This window comes from Dreissena polymorpha, chromosome 16 (assembly GCF_020536995.1).
Source record: "Dreissena polymorpha isolate Duluth1 chromosome 16, UMN_Dpol_1.0, whole genome shotgun sequence".
NCBI lineage: Eukaryota > Metazoa > Mollusca > Bivalvia > Myida > Dreissenidae > Dreissena > Dreissena polymorpha.
The window spans coordinates 48,871,168-48,893,171 of record NC_068370.1 but is presented as its reverse complement, the minus strand read 5'-3'; the positions used below and the strand labels follow the sequence as shown (position 1 = coordinate 48,893,171).

The following is a 22,004-nucleotide window of genomic DNA, read 5'->3' as shown; positions in this document are numbered from 1 at the left end:
ATAAACGTTTTGACAGATCAAGCACGTGCAAATAATTATAAAAGTATACACTTTTCTAGTTATTCAAAAAGGCGTATGAAGAATGAACTTTCTCGATTCGGAAAATACGGTTTTATGTTGGAATCGTGCATGTTATTAAGTGTGTTAAAGGTTTAGCGCGGAAAATGCTGGGGTTTTTCGTTTTGGCATTTATGAACGTTGTAAATCTATTTATATGCCATTCGAGGTGTCTATTTGACGGGGATAAAATATAGAGAAAGAAAAAGAAATGATAGTTAAACCGTCTTACCATTCCGTAATTTGTTCGTCTGTTAAATAATCAGCCACCTGTACTTAAGTTTATTACAGTTTAAGTTCTTTTTCATGTCAGATGGGACCTTTAGACGATCCGTTCCATTACTGGTATAAAGGATGTCGCGACGTAAACGGACGCTTTTAATATTCTTCAACTGAGCGGTGGTACAAAGTTGATCACCGTTGCACATTAAAGACATAAGAGCGACAGAAGAAGTTTGTTTGTAATAGTGTGTACAAAGGCCGGTCAAATACGAATGCCTTACTGCAAACGGCAATACCTACTCACGAGAACTACGTTTTTGATGCTTAAAAACTGCAATTAATAGACGTCAGAACTGCAATAAATACTGATCAGAACTTTAATTGCGAAGCAATGAAAACTGTGATTCCAACACATCGGAACTGAAATTCCTATACATGGAAACTGCTATTTAAACTCATTAGAACTGAATAAACTCTTAAAAACTGCGATTGCAACTCATTAAAACTACAATTCCGTAAGACAGGCAGTGCCGAATTAGTACCGTGGGGGTATAAAGACAGATACACTTTTGGAGCTCATGTCCGAGGTCAGTAGAAGGCCTAGTGCTTACTAGAACGCCAGTACCAAGTCGATTTCACTCGTGTTTTTTTTCTAACACATTTCTTTTCGAAATTGAAAACAAGTATGTGTATAATATGAGTTTAACAATAATGATTTAGCAAAGTTTTGTGTTGAAAACAAACATGTACAAAGTACATAAAAAGGAAACAAACATCATCCAGTCTGAAAAGACAACACATAATGTGTATATTGTAATAACAGATAGAAAAGGCATAAAGAAGCAATAATAGGTGCATATAGTTATAGTTTCTACTAAATAGGTCCTACAGTAACTTTGCACTTTAATTAGAATTTGTAAAAAGTGCTTAAAACTACAACAATCATCAAATTTGAATTCTAAGTTTGTGAGACAAATAGCATTAAAGGTTCCCATTCCCGGTCAAAAGAATCTAACTTTTTTTTTAAATTGATAATTTTCTCAAGTTATCATATTCATACTTAATTAAAATCATTGCTCCTTTTATGCGTGAATGCATTTTTTCAATTAACACTTGTACAATTATAACTTAATAAACCAAATAAAATTATTTATGTCTCTTAATTAAGACTTAATTAAATATCCAAGTAAAGATTGTCATGTTAGAGAAAGGAAAAAAATGTTCTGGTTTCATTTCATCAATAACTGCTTTAGATATCTGACATGCTCATAATTAATGCTCTAAATTGCACTGACTTTGTTTGCAAAATGAACATAATAGGCCATCAGTATTTAAATTTTATTCAAAATACTATTTGTTCCCAATATCCTGTGAATTAACCTATATTGGAACCACTGAACCTTTACATCACTGTCTATTAAAAAGGATAGCTAAAAAAAGCAATGCTATTCTTTTTCATTAATTATGTTATTAAAGTTTGCACACTATTGTGCTTTACCTAATGGCTGTTCATTATTTTTATTTAGAATGGTGTTTAGTCTTTTTGCACCGGAATCTGTTTTTAGTACACATTAAAAAAATGGGGGATAAAGGGGTTTGATAATTTGCTGTGTATGGCAGATAAACAATAACAATTCAGTCATGGACGTAGATAAATACGAATGATATCACTTTATTATTCTCAATGTCGCTAAGCACTTATAATTTCGGATTCTGCGAACCCGCAATGAAAATGACTTAGTATTTTGCTGATCCAGTCATATTGACTTAGGATTGCAACAATCAATCAAATGCATTTATGAATCCCAAACCTTAAACAACTGTTCTCTAAATATTCAATAATAACATAATATTTGAACTAATAATACCATTTTAAGAGCATATGCAGATAAACAAAACATTATACATTTAACAATAAACAATTAAACTTTCATCTAACGTAAGTGCATTTTAAGTTATGACAGAGAGGAAATAGTTCTGGAACAAAATATCCTAAATTATGCCACGGCTAAATAGTTATTGTAAGAATGGCAACATTAACGCAACTAACAACACATATGAACATTTAAATTAACTATAAGTCGCATTTATATTTGTTTGCAACGTTACATCACTTAGATATGATTACAACCGATATAATCATTGCAAAATGACGGTGGGGATAGCATTCTTACACTTCAGACATGGACAGTAAGTATTCAAGTCCACGTTCTGTTCATCATCACTAGATATTTCAATGATTTTTTTCAGTCCATATAACACTATAACACTGTGATAAAATTTGACAGTTTGTTTACTTCGAGGCCTTACGGTACTACCTTACCTAAACTAAGAAAGTTTTGAAACTTAATCAGGACAGAAATTCTTGGAAAATTCAGCTGTTGTTTACTTGCCGCGTCCTGTTACAATAATCATAAAAACAGCGAAACTGCCAATTGCTGCAAGACTGACAAGGCATAAAGCAACTCCGTCGATCATGTAGCTAATGTTCTTCAACGTGATACTCTCTCTAACAGTTAAATCTGTTGGTTGTTTCTCAAAATTATTGTCATTTTCAGCCTTAGAGATAGCCTTTACAATTTGTATCCTGATCGCTGTTGATGTTTTCCTGAATAACTTTCTCATCTCCAAAGGTCCCATTTTTCGCTTGCGAGAAAGGGCGCAGGTCAATATCCAGTAAATTGCGATCATCCATTTCGGAACGGGACTTTCCGGATCCTTGTTGTAGATACGAAGGTTAAGAATGGCCATAACGGTAATAGCCGAACTTATAGCAATATCTATCATAAGTGTGAAGGAGATAATCGGAACGGGTTTTGAGGTTCTTGGTAGCATAGCGCTAACTATTGTCACGAAGACCGCGATGGAAAGGAGTACGGTAATACAGTACGCAATCCGCTCACCTGACTCCGGCACCAAAAGAAACACCAACATATTCAGGACGCTTAGGAAAAAAATGGGTAGTAACACAATCACGATAACATATTCCGGTTTTCTCTTGAGTTTGAAACCAAAACTCACTTGTATTGTTCGGATGAGGCTTGGGTGTCAAATACGTACCACATAGGGTGCTCTGTAAATAACGTCATGTTAGCTTGGTCCGATTCTGGCATGACGAATACTTCATTAAACTCATACCCCATTGCGCTAAACGAGAGCTTGCACATCTGTATATCAAACGGGTAAATTTCGACGTCTACTGCGCACGTGGAACCAATTTGACCGGAATCCAAACTGAGGTTCCATCGGCATAATACCGGATGCGATTCCATGTCGCCCCTAGGCTCTCGACGTCGTCTGACGGCTACGTCAGAATACGTTCTGGCACCCAAACGTCATCATAGGATGTCAGAATTTGATAAGCATCACCATAACACGCAGGGTCCCACATCATACTTTCGTCCTTCCAGATTATCAAAAAACCAGCCACAACCGAGAACTTTTCACTGACTTCATCGAACTACTGAATCGACTTAACGTACATTTGAACGGTGACGTTTAGATTGTCATCCTGTTTGCGTACCGTACAGGTCGCACATTTTTGTTGTACTCGCTAAGCAGGTATCGTAATAAAGTCTTTGTGTCATCTATCATCGCTCCAGAAACACGGTAAATGCATGTTACACAGAGAAACAAGGCTATACCTGACACCCTTACCATGGTTATATTGCGTATGCTTGTTTGTTTTGACGCTATATTGTCAGTGTACAAAATACGTCATTTATGTAAGTTTCGTGTTCGATAGTTTCCAGGCTTTATGATCATAGCGGTAACAAGGACCTTTATCACATTTACCTTTAGTAGCGTTCTTGTATGTGTCAGTTTCTTTAATATTCAGTTATAACAATCGTATGCCAAGTTTTTCTCGGCGCATGACATATAACACTAGCATTAGTATTTTGAAAAAAAAAACTCCAAAAAATTCGCAAACGTCAACGGCAGTGTCTGGACGTCAAATAATACTGAGGTTAGTATCTCAAGTAGTGCAAAGCCTTTGTGATCTTTTAAAAAGATATTCACGCTTATTGACGTTTAACGCGAATAACGATCTTGATTAATTATTTGAATACTTTATTATTTCATGATCCCTTTAATAATTGTCTATTCGATCCCTTTGCAAATTATTTAAGACCGGCTATTTACTCACGCCAATTAAACAACTCAATCAATAACACTACATATTGAACGGTTGATATACCCAGAGGTCGGACTGAGCGCTGGGGGCAAAATAATTTGATTTGCCGACTTGTATTGAAACAGCAACATCATCTATCAAGATTGGAGATTTATAACACTGACGTTATGCTTCGTGAGTTGAATCAAATCTCCGTTGTTCAATGCTACAAATGACAAAATGAGTTTGATTTCTGTATTACTCTGTGTGAAATATATGTGAAAACGTGTCTAAAACATTCCCTATAATGTATTACATAAATACTCTTAAATTTTCTATATCAGTGCTTGACTTTTGGGTGCATATCTGTCTGATACAATCTGCACTGTCCTGCTTATATGATACTTTAGACGGCGGAAATCAATTGAACATGCGATGCATCAATTATTCATGATATATGATATAATTAAATATTTACCCGTATTGGGCAAACTATTGACGTTGGAATTTCGACAGAGATGTTTTCACTGTGCCTTCAGCCATGTATTTATATGGGTTCTAGATGACCGCCAGATATTACCGCAAATCAGTCAAAGGCAAACGTCAAATGCATTCGTGCGAGCTTTATGCGCAAATCTAACAAATATTGTATATCCAGATGTATGTGCTAATTTAGATAAATACATAGTCGAAAAACGTCGATATAAATATGTTATTGGCATCCCATCAATAAACGAATGAACGATGGTCATATGAAATCAATTGTGATCTTCCCGTGCCAGTTCGAATCCTGCGGTCAGGACGTTAAAGGATTCTTCAAGATATTAAATACATAAGAGCGACAGAAGAATGTTGTTTGAATGTATGTGAAGAAAGTCCGGTCAGATACAATCAAAAATGCCTATTTGCAAAATCCATTTCCTTCTCCTCAGAACTGCGTTTTAATGTATAAAAACGGCAATTCTTGCATTTCAGAATTGCAGTACCAACTGATCAAAATTTCAATTCCAAAGCAATCAAAACTGTGATGCCTACACATTGAAATTCAACCTCACAAGAACTGCAATTCACACTAATCACAACTGCATTTCCTCAACTTTTAAACTGCCATTAAAACTCATCAGAATTAAAATAAAAACTCTTAAAACCTGCGATCATAATTCATCGGAACTGCAATTGTAACACATTAGAACGAACTACATATTAGAGCTGCGATTCCGAATAGTAAAATCTGCAATTTCTAGTCATCATAACTGCAATCCATACGTATATGTATATGCCTAATTAAAAGGAAGCGCAGTGCTTGAACCATAACTTATGCCGTTATATTATGGAGATGTTGCCCCTATTTAATTGTTATATCTAAAGTTTGGGCTATTTGTATACTAGAGAGTAACCTGCGAATTTCTCGTGACGCATCTTTGTCAGCACAAATTACTGTTATGCGGCTTGTCAAATGTCGACCGATATTAGGGTTGGTAACTAATAGCCTCATCTCTGCACGTGTATGTGTTGAATTTCAAAGTTAATTTAGAAGTCCTGCTGCAGATTTCGCAGCCAAATCAGATCTTCCTTCCACCCGAAGCTATACTACCAGAAATCAGTCAAGCGCTATCAGCTTGGTTACGCAAGAGACGCATGATAGTGTATTGCAATCTCGACAGAAGTAGTTTTATTTTCCCAGATCTATTTATTGCTCCTGATTTGGAATGGACTGTGCTGCGCAAAGATACAACTTGAATGACGTAACACCCAGTTGACTATTTTAATAATTCATACACATACTCTTCCGCGACACGTATAGCTTAAAAATTGATTTTTGACTTATATACTTATTTTGATTTATTTAAACAGGGTGTAGAATCAATGGGTTTTCTCGGGTTTTACACACGGGAAGGACAGAATGTTAACACACCGTTAAGAGCTTTATTTTTGCAAATATCTCAAGTATTGAAAAGCATTTGCAAAATTCGAAAATGCATACAAGATAGTTTCTCTTGCGGTTTATGCCGCTATCTCAAGGCATAAGAATAAATCCTTGAATACGTCTGAAATTGTTGACAACATTTCACGTTGCGTGAAGCATATCCGTGTACAATGAAAACAGTAGATACCGAATTTGTGAACAAGAGCAAAGTCTTATTAAAGTTATTTCGATTTATTTCACATGGCCATAAGCAACATAAAAATCATTTATGCACTAGTTGAAATTCTTAAGAAACATAATTTTTTTAAAAGTTATTTGAAATTAAGCACCACTTACCGTCGTGTATACATCCATTAAAGTTAAAAGGGGAACCCCATAAAGTCACTTAATCCTGAACCATGTGAACGATCCTTTCAAAATTATTTAATTTAACACGATATTATGTTTCATTTTATCACTGTGTGCAGTTCAAGAACTGAAACAACGCCGCAAATTATTTATCGGCGCGTATGCAGGCAGTAATCGGGTTTCAGGTCATGATCAAATCTGTCATGCAAAACTTGCTCTTAACCTTAGTTGTTCGCAAGCGAACAACTAACAATGTTTCACAAGGTCAAGTTACGGTTAAACATGCGATAAACGGAAGTCCTGCGAGCAGGATTACATGCACTCAGTTGTATAATAAAAACCCATTATGTATACTGCAAAAAGTGTGCATTAACTTCGATTTGGAGGTGGATGTGTAAGCAGGTACAAAACAACGATGTTCTTTGCATTTCATACAAACAACATTATTTAAGATTCTGTTCCTGTTATTTTACTGAATATATCTAAATGCGTTTATTCTAAGTTATTGCTTAACGAAAACTTAATGAAAATTGCATAAATACGAGAGATCTGTGAACAAGATCCTTGACAGATTAATCCCAATCACTTTTAAAGGGGCCTTTTCACAGATTTTGGCATTTTTTAACTTATTCATTAAATGCTTTATATTGATAAATGTAAACATTGGATCGTAAAAGCTCCAGTAAAAAATCAAGAATAAAATTAAAAAAGGAAAAGAACATTGCCCGGAGCAGGTTTCGAACCAGTGACCCCTGGAGTCCTGCCAGAGTCCTGAAGTAAAAACGCTTTAGCCTACTGAGCTATTCCGCCAAGTACACATACTTAACGTATTTTATACCTTATATAAGCAATCTTCGTAGTTTCACAAAATTTTACGACAAAAACAGAACTCTCCAAATTATTCAATCGTTTCGCGTTGCAACGCTTTATAATTTTTAGGTTTTAAAATCGTCAAAAGATGCATATAATGGCTATATTAGACCATGGTAAATGTTCAGTATTACTGTTTCCTCACAAATATCATAACTAAAACGAAAATTTGCGAATCTGAAACAACTTTTTTCAATTTTGTCAATTTACCAAAGCGTGAAAAGATCCCTTTAATGGAAAAATTGAAACATTCAATTATTGATGATATTTAAATCACTTTATCAAAACGTTTTCTTTAAAAAATCAGTTTAAATACATCATATATAATTTCTTGGTATACTCTACTATTGTGGAAAGACGACCCGAATTTTCGGCGTAGTAAGATGTAAACGTATGGCGAGCTTTTGAATATTGTCGTTAAGTACTTTATTTTTGAACGAAAAAATATATGTCGTTAACATTTGGCGCGTGTTGCACAGGTTTTACATACACGATTTAATGATTAAATACATCGCATGTGATTAATATATATATATATATATATATATATATATATATATATATATATATATATATATATATATATATATATAGTACATAGAGTATATAAAAGTCAAGCCTATTTAAATTTATGACAATAATTAAACTGTATAATATTATATATCATTATGTACCAATTGTAAACGTATATACAGAGTATTTAATCACAGCTGCAAATAACAGTATTATGCCCTGAACATAACAGAAATTATACATTGCATTTAAGAATATTACGCAATAATGCTCCAATGTAACACAGTATATATGTATTTATTATCGTTGTGTGAATGAATAAACTGGTTATACAGGTTTTTGAAGGTGATATATGTCCAATGGTGCGGAAATCAAGATTTCCTCGTGCACAGATTTGTAGGTTTAGTCATTCGACAGGCAAGCAGGGTAGAGCGAAGACTTGATTTAAATCGTTTTATTTATTTATGCTCTGTTTGTGTGTTGATGTTAATATCATGTTTTATGTGTTTCAGTGAGTTTTACGAGAGCAGACGGATGACTGACTTGAGATAGAAAGGGGCATTGGTTCCGGACATTTTACCATGGGATTTACATAGTTTTCTAAAAATGCATTTATGTGTAGAAAGCCCTGTCAGATACAAACACCCACTCCGTGCGTGTGTTTCAAGAAATAAAATACCCTGCTTGTCATGACACCTAAACAAATGTGTTTGTTTTTATTCTAAATGGTTAGATGATAAATAATTTATGTTTGTCATAAAATGTAATGGAATATAAAACATAATTGTAAATAATTTCATGCATCATGTAAGAAATTATTAAATTATTGCTAATTCTCTTTAATTTAATTCAAACGCAGCTACACTGTTTTGAATTTCGCGCTATTGTTTGCAACAGGCTTTTTCAAGCCTTTTATCGCTTTGATGAATCCTCGACACATCTTGTAAAACCAGTACAGATTCAGCGCGTCCAGAACGAAGCATGGTGTGTACATGATCAGCTGGATGTGTCCAAGCTTTAAGACAGCATCTGTGCCAGTTACCAGCCAGATCTGGTACCAGTATATCGGCATGGTGACCATCCGGAAGAAGAAAAAGGTCGCAACCATCAACAGTCCGTTGAGCAGTACGCAGCAGTTAAAACGCGGGACGTCTAGAATGTCGAAGAACCACCTGGAGCGTTAGCGAACAAGCGAGGTAAAATGACGATGAATTTGTTATTTGTGTTGTTATTTATAGTTGGCTTGCACGATTTTTATATGTTTTAAATTGTAATATAATGATAAAAATATGTTACAGTAACACAACATAGGCAAGAAAAATTATACATTGAAGACGAATTTCATTAAAGGCAGCAAAGACAAATTAGCGCCCCGAGCCGATTGTGACGAAGATATTTACATATTTTCCTACAATTACCGAAGCATTCGTCTTTTTATTATGATCGGAGAAAGTGTTCGTGGGTCTTATGAATAGATATCGTTGCAGGAAATTAAAATGATCCGTAAAACTAAATTTAGATTCACATCGTACATGCATGATATACATGCTGGCGAATTCGACTGTACAGACATTTTCGAGTTCATAATTAAATATCTGGCTTATTTCGCATTTTTCGACACTTGTTCTTCTTAACTTTTATTTTAATTTATATTGAAATGTATGTATGATTTTTTTTTCACATTTTATATAAATTCATAAATATTTGACAAAATCGTGCAGTCCCGCTTTAAATGAATCTTTTCACGTTTTGGTAAATTGACAAAATTAAAAAAAGTTGTTTCAGATTCGCAAATTTTCGTTTTATCTATGATATTTGTGAGGAAACAGTAATACTGAACATTTACCATGGTCTGATATAGCCATTATATGCAGCTTTTGACGATTTAAAAACCTGAAAATTATAAAGCGTTTCAACGCGAAACGATTGAATAATTTGGAGAGTTCTGTTGTTGTCGTTTAATTTTGTGAAACTACGAAGATTGCTTATATAAAGTATAAAATACGTCTGTCATATATAATTGGCAGGATGGCCGAGCGGTCAGATTGGTTTTTACTCCAGGATTCCGGGGGTCACTGGTTCGAGCCCTGCTGCGGGCTACTTTTTTTACTTTTTTAAATTTTATTCTTGATTTTTATTGGAGCTTTTTAGATCCAATGTTTACATTTATCAATATAAAGCATTTGATGACAAACTTTAAAACATGCCAAAATCTGTGAAAAGGCCCCTTTAAGGTGTCGTTGTTGCAGCGAATTCGAACTTCAGGCGTTCCGCGCCGACGCAATACAGCTTGAAGTCAAGCCGCCGGAGTTTTCTTTGAGGGCAACATATTGTAAAAAGTAGAATCGACCCTTACCTAAACACATGTTAACCTCCGCGCTTTTGAAATCATGCAATGTAAAGTGAATAACAACATTCATGTATAAGTATCACCTTCCATCGTATCATAATAACTAAGAATAATGATATGGTAAATTCTTTACAATAAATACGATTGGCTGTTGGGAATAAAACAAATACAAACTAGAGCTTTGTAACAGACTTGACGAATACCCCCACATGCCGCATTGACACAATATTTTGTAGGGTGTCTTCACATAAGACAGCGGACACCATGCTTAATGTTTAAAACGCACTAAGTGACCCCGTGACCTAGTTTTTGTCCGGCATGGCCTATGTTCTTACTTTACCTACACATCATCTAAATACAAGTTCTGACCAAGTGTGGTGAAGCTCGAATGAAAACTACTTGAATACGAGAGCGGACACCATGCTGAATGTTTCAAACGCACTAAAAGACCCCGTGACCTAGTTTTTGACCTGGCATGACCTATATTCGAACTTGACCTAGACATCATCTAGATACAACATCTGACCAAGTTTGGTGAAAATCGGATAAAAAAAATTGAATTAGAGAGCGGACACTTAATACGGACCGACCGACAGACCGACAAACCGACCGATAGACCGACCGACCGACAAGCTCACTCCTATTTACCCCCCCCCAAAAAAAGTTCGTTTGTGGGGGTATAAGATAAGACAATGGTGCTATTTAAGAACAATGCCGTCTGTCTCATATACCATCGTAATGAGCGTTAATATTTTTTTATTTTAGTAAATTTGCTAAACACATACATCTATGATAAGTTAACTTCAGTTATGTCATTTTCTTGATAATGCTAATTTGAAAAAATCGTTATTGCAAATTAAAAACAAATATGATAATTTATATGGACTGAACCCCCACTATTCAGTTTGGTTAAGGAGGGACTTGGTCTAGAAGACGTACATTTGGTTAACAGGCGAGGTAGAGACTTCTGCTACTAGAAGACGTACCTTTGGTTAACAGGCGTTGTAGAGACTTCCGCTATGAGTCTAGAAGACGTACCTTTGGTTAACATGCGGGGTAGAGACTTCCGCTACTAGAAGACGTACCTTTGGTTAACAGGCGGAGTAGAGACTTCCGCTACTAGAAGACGTACCTTTGGTTAACAGGCGGGGTACAGACTTCCGCTATGAGTCGCAGCATCCCGAAGTAACACAGCACGCCGTAGGCCTGTTATAAAGTTAAACACGATAACTGACAAAATAATGATTCACATGTACCGTTTATGATTACCTACGACAACAAAAATATAGAAATTTACCCTTATGTAAAAAATCTTTAAACATTGGGAATGCAATGAAATTCAACATTTCTGGTCGGAAGTAACACTCATGATGTTGGGAATGTGCATATGTTACGACGCTTTTGCGCCATTGCGCGGAACGTTACGTGACGTTAACGTCATATCTGTGAGTTCGTTGTTTTTATACATTAAAATTTGAAATAGATTCAGAACTAGACACACCGCTTTCTTCCTTTTATACGATCACAAGACATTTTGGTGCCGTGACAAACTAGTCAAGAGTCGAAATATGCAGCTGAACAAGCACATTGCGATGCGCGACGGTCATCGTCGCCTTATATCCATGAGAATTAGAGAGATTCGACTCAACCGAGTTAACGACATCAGAGTACGAGAGATAACTTCACCTGATTATGGAAGAAGCAGAATAAGTGAGAACGCTGAACGATAAGATCGGTAACCATTACGATATCTAAGATTTATCATCGGAACTTGTCGAGGGAAAATCATATTCATTCGACCTAGAGTTAAAGATACAAAGACTTAGAGATAATCTGAATAAACGTATCGGAAACAAAGAAGAAATTACATCGAACGTTTCACAAGACGAAAACAACAGTGGGCAACCGAAATCCGATAAAGAAATTGTTTGCGCATTAGACAAAATACAGCCAGGTCTTTCAGAATTGAATCGGCACACACTTGAGGTATTTACCACGAAAAAGATGACCAACCAGAGTGTTTCGTTTTAAAAGTTGCCAAAAGTATCTCTGCCGTCGTTCCACGGGGATATAGTAGAGTGGCAGACGTTCTGGGATAGTTTCGAATGTTCTGTACACCAAAACCAGGCATTATCAGACGTGCAGAAATTTGCATATCTTCTTGCATTAGTTCATGGCGCAGCGAGTTCATATATAGCGGGATTCCAGTTAACAAACGTGAACTATATGAAAGCTATCAAGCTACTAAAACAACGATTCGGACAGCCAGAAAAGATAGTAGAGGTGCTGATGCAATCGCTGATCAAATTAGATCCACCAAAGAACACTCCTGATAGTCTTCAAGCATTTTATGATAGACTAGAGACCAGCGTAAGAGGATTAGAATCACTAGAAGAATGCCAACTGACATATGGGAATCTGTTGGTGCATATCATAAGAGACAAGTTACCGACCGCAGTACGTCAAAGTATGGCACGTGATCATGGGACCAATCGCTAGAAGCTTCCCGACCTAGGTTGTGCCATTGAGAAAGAGATTGCCATCATGCGAGAAAGCGACACACGGGAACTTCCGGTTTACGGCTCACATATGTCGACTGCGTCATTCCATACCGGAAGTAGATGTCCGAGGAAAAAACTCATGCCGTCAAGATCAAACGAAGACATTAAACATCGGAAGGTGACCTGTCATTTCTGCGAAGGAGAACATTTTGCAACAAATTGTTACAAGACAACCAACGACAGGGTTCAAATTGTTAAACAGAACAAATTGTGTTTTAACTGTCTGTCAAACTCACACCAAGTATCATTGTGTAAATCCACAGATGTCGCAACTGTCAGCGAAAACATCATACCGCCATCTGTGAGCAGAGGAATACGAGCTCTTCCCTGAATCCTGATGCCTCTTCATCCCAGGCAGCGCTACGGGACATACGATTATGCATTCTTCCACACAGGCAAGATCTAATGTTCTCCTGAAGATCGCCGTTGGCAAAGTAAGTTCCGACAACTGTATTATTGAAGCAAATATCTTGTTCGATGAAGGTGCTCAGAGATCTTTTATCACAGAGAGACTTGCGAATGAATTAAATGTTAAAGAGACTGGTACAGAGACAATCTACTTGGCAGCATTTGGTCATTCATCTCAAAATATACAGATAATGAAAACCGCCACAGTGCACGTTATCACTGACCGGAAGGAGCGGATCCCGATGGACGTCCTAATTACGACCACCAAACGTCCCGCTTCCGAACTTACAGAAAAACATCACGTCCTTATCGTACCTTCGAGGTTACAAATTAGCACACCCAGTTACTGCTCATGAGAAGTTTGATATTGCGATGCTGATTGGTGCAGATGCTTATTGGAAGATAGTTCAGAATCACGTTGTTAGAGGCAACGGACCAACGGCAGTACACTCAAAACTGGGGTATCTTCTTTCTGGCCCGATGCCATATACAAGCGCAGGGAAAATACACCATATGCTGAACATTGTGACGTCACCTTTGAACACCGTTGACATCGAGCGATTTTGGAAATTAGAGTCCATAGGAATCACGCCGGAAGAGGAGGTGACTTCCGGTCCGAAAGAACTTCAGACATATATGGATGTCTGCACATATTACAAGGATAACCAATACAGCGTGAAACTGCCATGGAAAGAAGAACACCCACTTTTACCAACGAATTACGATGAAGCCGTCAGTCGTACACAGAACATGATAAAACGTCTACGAATAGACCCGTACATGTTCCAGAAATACGACGATATTATAAATGAACAGCGAGAACGTGGATTTATAGAAACCGTTGACAAAAATTTAAAGACAGGCCAACCGGTTCACTATATTCCACATCACAGCGTGTGAAAAGAATCACTGACAACCCCGATACGAATCTTTTACGATTGTAGCTGTCGAAGATCGTCCAACGAACCCAGCCTGAACGAATGTCTTCAATAGACTCCACCGGGACTGAACGACCAAACTGGTATTCTAATGCGCTTCCAATTAAACAAGTACGCCGTTACAACGGACATGGAAAAAGCATTCCTGCATATTGCCCTAGAGGAGGGAGATCGCGATGCTACCCGGTTTCTATGGTTACGAGATCCTCGAGATCCAGACAGTCCATTGATGACGTACCGGTTTAAAACGGTGTTGTTTGGCGCAACATGCTCGCCCTTCATTTTGTGTGCGACCATCTTAAAACACCTAGACTACAACAAGGAAAACTGGGTGAGTAACCATGTTCGCCGCGATAAATATGTTGATAACGTCGTTTCCGGTTTCCAGGAGGAGGGTGACATCATGAAATCTTATCACGATACACGGGAATCGATGTCAACTGCAAACTTCAATCTACGCTTCTGGAAATCCAATAGCAAAATTTTGCGTGACATAGCTAATGTTGACTGTGTACTCGACACTGATGAACAGACAAAGATTCTCGGAATAAGGTGGAACTCAGATGAGCACACATTGTGCTTTTCACTAAGACACATTCCTGTTGTTAAACTGTGACAAAGAGAGAAATATTACAGCATATTTCAAAAATTTACGACCCCCTTGGCATTCTATTACCGGTGACTATTCGTGCAAAGATATTGTTACAAGAACTGTGGAAAATAATGTATTCATGGGACACTCCAGTATCACCAGAGTTATACCAGAAGTGGAGCGACTTGGCGTAAATCGTTACTTGTTAAATAACACATCATCAAGAAATAATGAACACATTTCTCTTCAAGTGTTTTGTAACGCAAGTATGACGTCATATGGTGCTGCAGTTTATATCTGTACCGGACATGAATGCTCCCTGTTGATTGCGAAGTCCCGCGTCGCTCCTCTCAAATCCCTTACCCTACCACGATTGGAACTGATGGCTGGCCTCATTGGAGCGCGACTAACCAAAAACGTACATAAAGAATTGCAGATTGAGAATGTACAACTATGGTATGACAGTCAAATAGTATTGCACTGGTTAGCTTCTACACGTGCTCTACCAAGATTTGTGAAAACCCGTGTTGCTGAAATAAGTTCACTTCTTCCAAATCATGGGTGGCGAGATTGTCCTACACAAGATAATCCCGCCGACTTGTTAACTCACGGAATCTCAGCAGAGAAGTTCATGCGATCTTTGTGTCAAAGGACTACGTTGGGTAACGGAACCCGAAAGTTGGCCGGCATGGGAACCCAAAAACACAGCTGTCTTCGTCGCAGAAACATGTTGCCATCCATCAATGCAAGCGGTTATTGAACCAGATCAACCGGAAGTTCATGGAGTTCAAGCGATTATCTTCATGGCGAAATACGGTAATTTACAGCAGTTACTGCACGTGACAGCATATGTATTACGATTTATCAAGAGGTGCAAGAACAAAAGCCTATCACAGTCTAGATCATTGACCGCATCTGAGCTACTTGATGCAGAGAAAGTATGGATATCGAGTGTTCAACTCTCTTCATATAAAGAAGAAATTCAATGTCTTCGAGATGGTCATTCACGAGCGACACTGGTGAAACAACTGAAATTGTTCATTGATGATAGGGGCTTACTGCGATGTGGAGGACGTATACATAATGCCCCAGTTACAGAGACTGTGAAGTTTCCGTATCTATTACCACAGAGACATGCATTAACTCGACTAGTGGTGATGGACGCTCATGAAATAATTCTACATTCTGGCCCAAACTCGACAGTGACTTCCATACGTCAGAAATACTGGATTCCTGCAATTAGACGATGTGTACAGCATGTGCTTAAGAAATGCGTGCAATGTAGAAGAGTTGTAGGCAAGCCATACTCCGCACCGGATCCACCACCGTTAAACGCTGTGAGAGTGGAAGAAGCGGACCCATTCACTGTGACTGGTGTTGACTATTCCGGAGCGTTACATGTACGTGGTACAGACGGTCAGGACACGAAGGCATACATTTGCCTGTTTAGATGTGCTTCAATCCATGCAGTACATCTGGAGCTGGTACCCGATTTGTCCACAGAGACGTTCTTACAAGCCTATCGATCGCAGATTCTGTAGTCGACGCTCAGTACCGCGGATGATGATTTCAGACAAAGGAACAACATTTATAGGTGCAGCGAACCAAATTAAGAATCTTTTCGCGTCCGAGAGAATCCATACGGAACTTAGCAGAAGAGGAACAGAATGGCGCTTCATCATCAAACGTGCTCCATGGTATGGAGGCTGGTGGAAGCGTCTGATTGGGGTAACGAAAACGTCTATCAAGAAAGTGCTAGGACGCTCTTACGTTGACTACCATACGTTATCGACTGTGATCACGAAAATTGAAGCTGTTATAAATAATCGACCTCTGACCTACATCAGCACCGCGCAGAGTGACTTGCAGCCGCTGACCCCTTCTCATCTTGTGTCCGGTCGCCGAATCACAGTGCTACCCTACAGCTTTGACGTGGATTTGGATTCTCAAAATATCACCAGAGAGAACATTTCCAAACGAGCGCGAATGCAGCAAAAACTCATCGACGATTTCCGCTCTAGATGGAGAAGAGAATACCTCACAGATTTACGCAAAAACCAGCGGATTTCCGGGCAGAGCAGACGATTAAAGTCGGCGACATCGTCATGGTACACGATGAAGGTCCACGGTCATGATGGAAATTGGCAAGGATCGAGGCGCTCATCCAAGGCAACGACGGACGAGTCGCAAACATTCGGACTGACGGGGGAATTATGAATCGCCCAATTACCAAACTATATACATTGGAGGTCGGAGACGAAACAGTGTCATAAATTGACTGTTAAATGTTGTAGCGAAAGACAATAATCGTGATAAGAACATTTTGTTTAAAATGTATTTTCGTCCCTGATAAAACATTTATGTTGAATTTATAAAATTTTGTGTTTAATGCTTCGATATTTTAAGTGCATATTGATGTATTTCTATGTGTTTATTAACATTTTGCGGCCCCGAGTATGTTGGGAATTTGTACATGTTACGACGCTTTCGCGCCATTGCGCGGAACGTCACGTGACGTTAATGTCATATCTGTGAGTTTGTTGTTTATATACATTAAAATTTGAAATAGATTCAGAACAAGACACAACGCTTTCTTCTTTTTATACGATCACAAGACACATGATACATAACAAATTTGGTTTGGAACATTACACGCACCTTACCTTTGAAATTATTTCCCTTTGTAATCTTAAGTGCACACCGCCCCTAAACTCCCACAATATATGAGCTACTTAAACCATAGGCTAAAAATAGAGGTAACAATATCACACAAAACACACACATATGAATTTATGTAGTTAACGATGGAGCTTATTCTTAGAAAATACAGCCGTATGAACACGCCAATCTCTTCTTAACATAAATTTTTTAATAGATCCAACTGAATCTAGACCGCCTACTCCTTTCTTTTCTCCACACCATAATATTCTGAAACCACTTTTTTAAGTTACAATTGTTAGAGATTACATTCTCAAACATCTATGATAGTTTGTATAACTGTAAAATGTATGTTTTCAGAAATAAAATGTTATGGAAAAAAACAGTGTGTGTTCAGCAATGCACTAACCAAAACCGGAAAATCGAACCTGCGCCCATTATGAGCAACAAAAATGGCTCTGGGAAACTTTGCAAGCCACATCATACAATCATGTAGAGAAGTTTTAATTGATACACTATAAACACTTCCACCATTTACACGCATTATGCCATGATCATCAACAGCGGTGCCACTCACTTTCTGAGCTTCGGAAGAAATTGGCACTGTTGTCTTCACATATGTCGAGAACTTAAAACCCGTCTTCAAATGCACATTAGCAATAGAGTAATATCAGGCATTACTGTACCTCAAACTGAAATACAAAATTAAATTCACACAATGCTTATTTCATGAATTTTATCATTCACCTTTAAGTTTTATTCTGACGCCTGATATGATCGTTTGTTATGAGAAAACATTAATTTTCAGCACAACAAGCACACTATATATTGACAAGTCGTTGAACTCAAATTATCGCTTGTGAAAAGAATTCACCATTTATATGAAAAGCTCAGAATTTAAATATACCTATGCTCCTTCATAAGATTTATTTCTAAAAGTAATGCATTTATTTAAAAAATTGTGGTATTTGGAATAGCTTTTAATATTTATAATAACAAACACAAATATTTTTAATAATGTGCCTGCCCCGGGGCTCTTACCAAACATCTTTTAAAAAGTTTAATTTTACCAAACTATGAACACAGTGCCTTTAATAAACAATAATTATTAATATGTTTCATGTTCATGTGGAATAGGAAATCAGAAGAAAGTTGATAAGAAAAAATACTAAAATTTGGCACCAGAATAGTCAATAACATTGTATTAAAAGTTAGTTTTTACACTTACTCCATTTCTTTCTCATAAGCATCAATGGCAGCCTTGTTAGACGACGCAGTTGAGATTTTCTTGATGGCCTCCCCAGCACGAGCCTCCATCTTCTTACGATTTCTATTCGCAACAAGCGTTATGTTTAGAGTGGTTAGGAAGTTATTTACCTTCACCGGCCAGCCCAAACTGACTTTCATTGCTGAAAAGAGAATTGACAATGATAAGAACATGAAAACAAAATAAGGCCGTAGTTACTTAATAATGACGTCACAATGTATTTTCATAGAATCCATTCATATCATCATTACATTATTAAATAACATGATAGAGCAATCAATTGGATTAAACAACAAAAATGCGAAACTAAATTTGAAAACTGAATATGATGGACACCGGAATGTTTCCTTATATATTACACGATAAACAAATATTCACTGGGAATGACACTTGGAATTTTAAGGGGTCTGAAAATGTGTAAAAAGTTCACAGATCAATGGCAATTGTACAATGATTAAACATTGATAGAAATGGCAGGTTGAAAAATGAAGACATGCATATCTGTTCCAAGCTTGGTATTTACGTCAAAGCATGGCATTCCCCTGATCTTGAGATGGTGCTGCTTTCCATAAGCAACACGGTTTACTTTTCTAGTGTACAGTCAGGGTTTTCACAAAAAAGTACAAATAACCACTGAGGCCTTTTTGTAGTTCGCCAACAATGTTACATATTGTCAAAGGAATGGAACACAGATTACAAAACTGACCATACTGTAAGTTGTTTAGCAAAACCTCCCGCTCAACGAGTCAATCAATCTTCTTCCATCCCCCACCCACTTCTGCTTACTCTTTTCACGCCATTTATTTAGCAAATGCGAATAGCTTTTACGTGAGTCATTTTCACAAAATCGCCATCGCAGAACTCGGTAAATGAATACTTGTTATCGAACACAACGTTGTCGTTCGGTGTTTGCTTTTTTTTCGATTTTGCAAATCGCTCGCTTTTATTTCGCACTTTCATTTTGCTTAAAAAATGTCAACAACCGTGACGTCATGAACACAAATATTTTATGAAACGAATTAATTTAACTTATATTTGTATTGTATAGTTATTAAATCTTTAAGAGATAAGCAAATTTAACTCTTAAATAAAAACTACAAATGTATTTCGTGTATTTAGTATAATTTCCGGACTTTACCGTAGATATCGCTTATAGCCAAAACGCTTTCTGAATACGGTGATATCGACCGACTTTTCCCGATCTCACTAGGTACTACTGCCTTAATTAGTGACTGTAGTGTAACGGTTATCAATAAAGCAATAAATCGTGTATTTACAGTAATCGCTGTCGTCTTGTAAAATTGAAGAAAATACGCGTTAACCAAGACTCGAAGAGCAAAAGTCTGCGCTATTGTTAGAAAAACCACAAAATTAATATATTTTGATTATGCTTTGTTTTTATACAAAACCAGAAAGTTTTGCGTATTTGCCCAGTCCCTGTGATCTTTCCCCTGTGATCAGTTATTATTTAAAACAATTAGCTTTGCATTATTGGCAATAAATGTTGTAATAAATGTAATCGGCACAAATGCAGTACTTATTTACACTAAAATTTACACAAAAAATCACCTTTATGCAAGATATTCTTAAAACAAAAATATATACATTGATCGGTAAAATAACTTCTCCTCCGATAAGCGAAAAAAAAATGCATTACATATTAGTCGCCGCACTCCAGTGCGACGCCAACAATAACTCTAAATAGGCAAGAAAAATTATTCATTGAAGACGAATTTCATAAATGCAGTAAAGACAAATTAGCGCCCGAGTCGATTGCGACGAAGATATTTCGTACATATTTTCCTACAATAACCGAAGCATTCGTCTTTTAAGTAGGATCGGAGTTAGTGTTCGTGTGTTGTATGAATATATATTGTTTTTGTTTTTTATTCAATATAATACATACAATGTATACATGTATATGATCATTGAACATAGTGATTGTGCAAAGCAATAAAGTTCAGACATGTTATACAAGATATGCTAATATGCATTTTTTTAAAGAGAAAAGAAAAGAACAACAGAAGAATAGTAATGAAAAATGATAAGTTGTATAAAGTCGGAAGAAAGCATACTTGACTTGTGTGTTTTGTTGTATATTCATAATGATCTTATAAGATTGAGAAAAAAAAAAATATATATACAAAAATATTTTAGAAAGATAAACTAACATAAGGGTGATATGTATATAAGTGGACAAACATTATGAGAATTTAATCCGATTCCATTTTTGTTCAAAGATTTGTAATGTGTCATTACTGAGGCCTATTTCTTTCTCAATCTGGACTTTTAGTTTAAGACTATGGACAAAACAATTAAAATAAGGTACTTGTTTTTTGTACTTCATGTTAAATATAAAATATTTCATCATTATACGAATAAATTCACAATATTATTACAGTCTATTGATTTCAATGAGTAAATTCCGAAACTTACATTTAAGAAAGATAGTTAAACGTTAAGTTGCTGTTATTCAAAAAAGATATTAATTGATTCCAAATAGGCTGGATGTGTTTGCACTCTCCAAAAAAGATGTTCTATAGTTTCGATGTTTTCACTGCAGAAGTCACACAGATTTGAGTTAGATAATTTGCATTTAAAGAGATATTTATTTGTAGCTATAATTCTATGGATGTATTTATATTGAAAATTTCTCAGAGTGCTTTCAATAGTTGCTTTATATGGCATGGTAAATATGTGTTTCCAATTAAGTTCATGTTCTCCGAAAAGGACTTGCCATTTATTTTGGGTTTTTGAGTTTTCTGTAGGGTTTTTAATTTGTAGTGTGTAAAATATTTTATTCGTTTTGTTTTTTCTTCCAAGTATGTTTTCTATGAATGTTGTTTGAGTACATGGTGTATTATTTGGATTGATTTCAGATTTAATATGTATGGGTATGCTTTTGATTAATGTGTAGTACTTCAGAAAATTATTTGAAGGTATTCCGTATATGTAGCATATATCATCAAAAGAGTAGAAATCCTTAATTCTTTATTCATATAATTGGTCGACATATTTAATGCTTCGTTCAAACCAATCTTTATAGAAAAACGTCTTATTGTTTGAAGTTATGTCTTTATTGTTCCATAGAATAGTTTTACTGCTGGTTTGGGTTTCTAGGTTATGTGTGACATCACTCCATACTGATAGAACATCAGACAGAAATATGTTTTCGTTTG

The 22,004-nt window shown here is 36.5% G+C and overlaps 1 protein-coding gene across 1 annotated transcript in view; it reads left to right on the top strand.

The window, feature by feature from the left end:
* LOC127861624 (profilin-1-like) overlaps positions 1–22,004 on the top strand; it is a 368,553-nt gene that overhangs the window by 6,776 nt on the left and 339,773 nt on the right. The gene's annotated exons all lie outside the window — the stretch shown is intronic.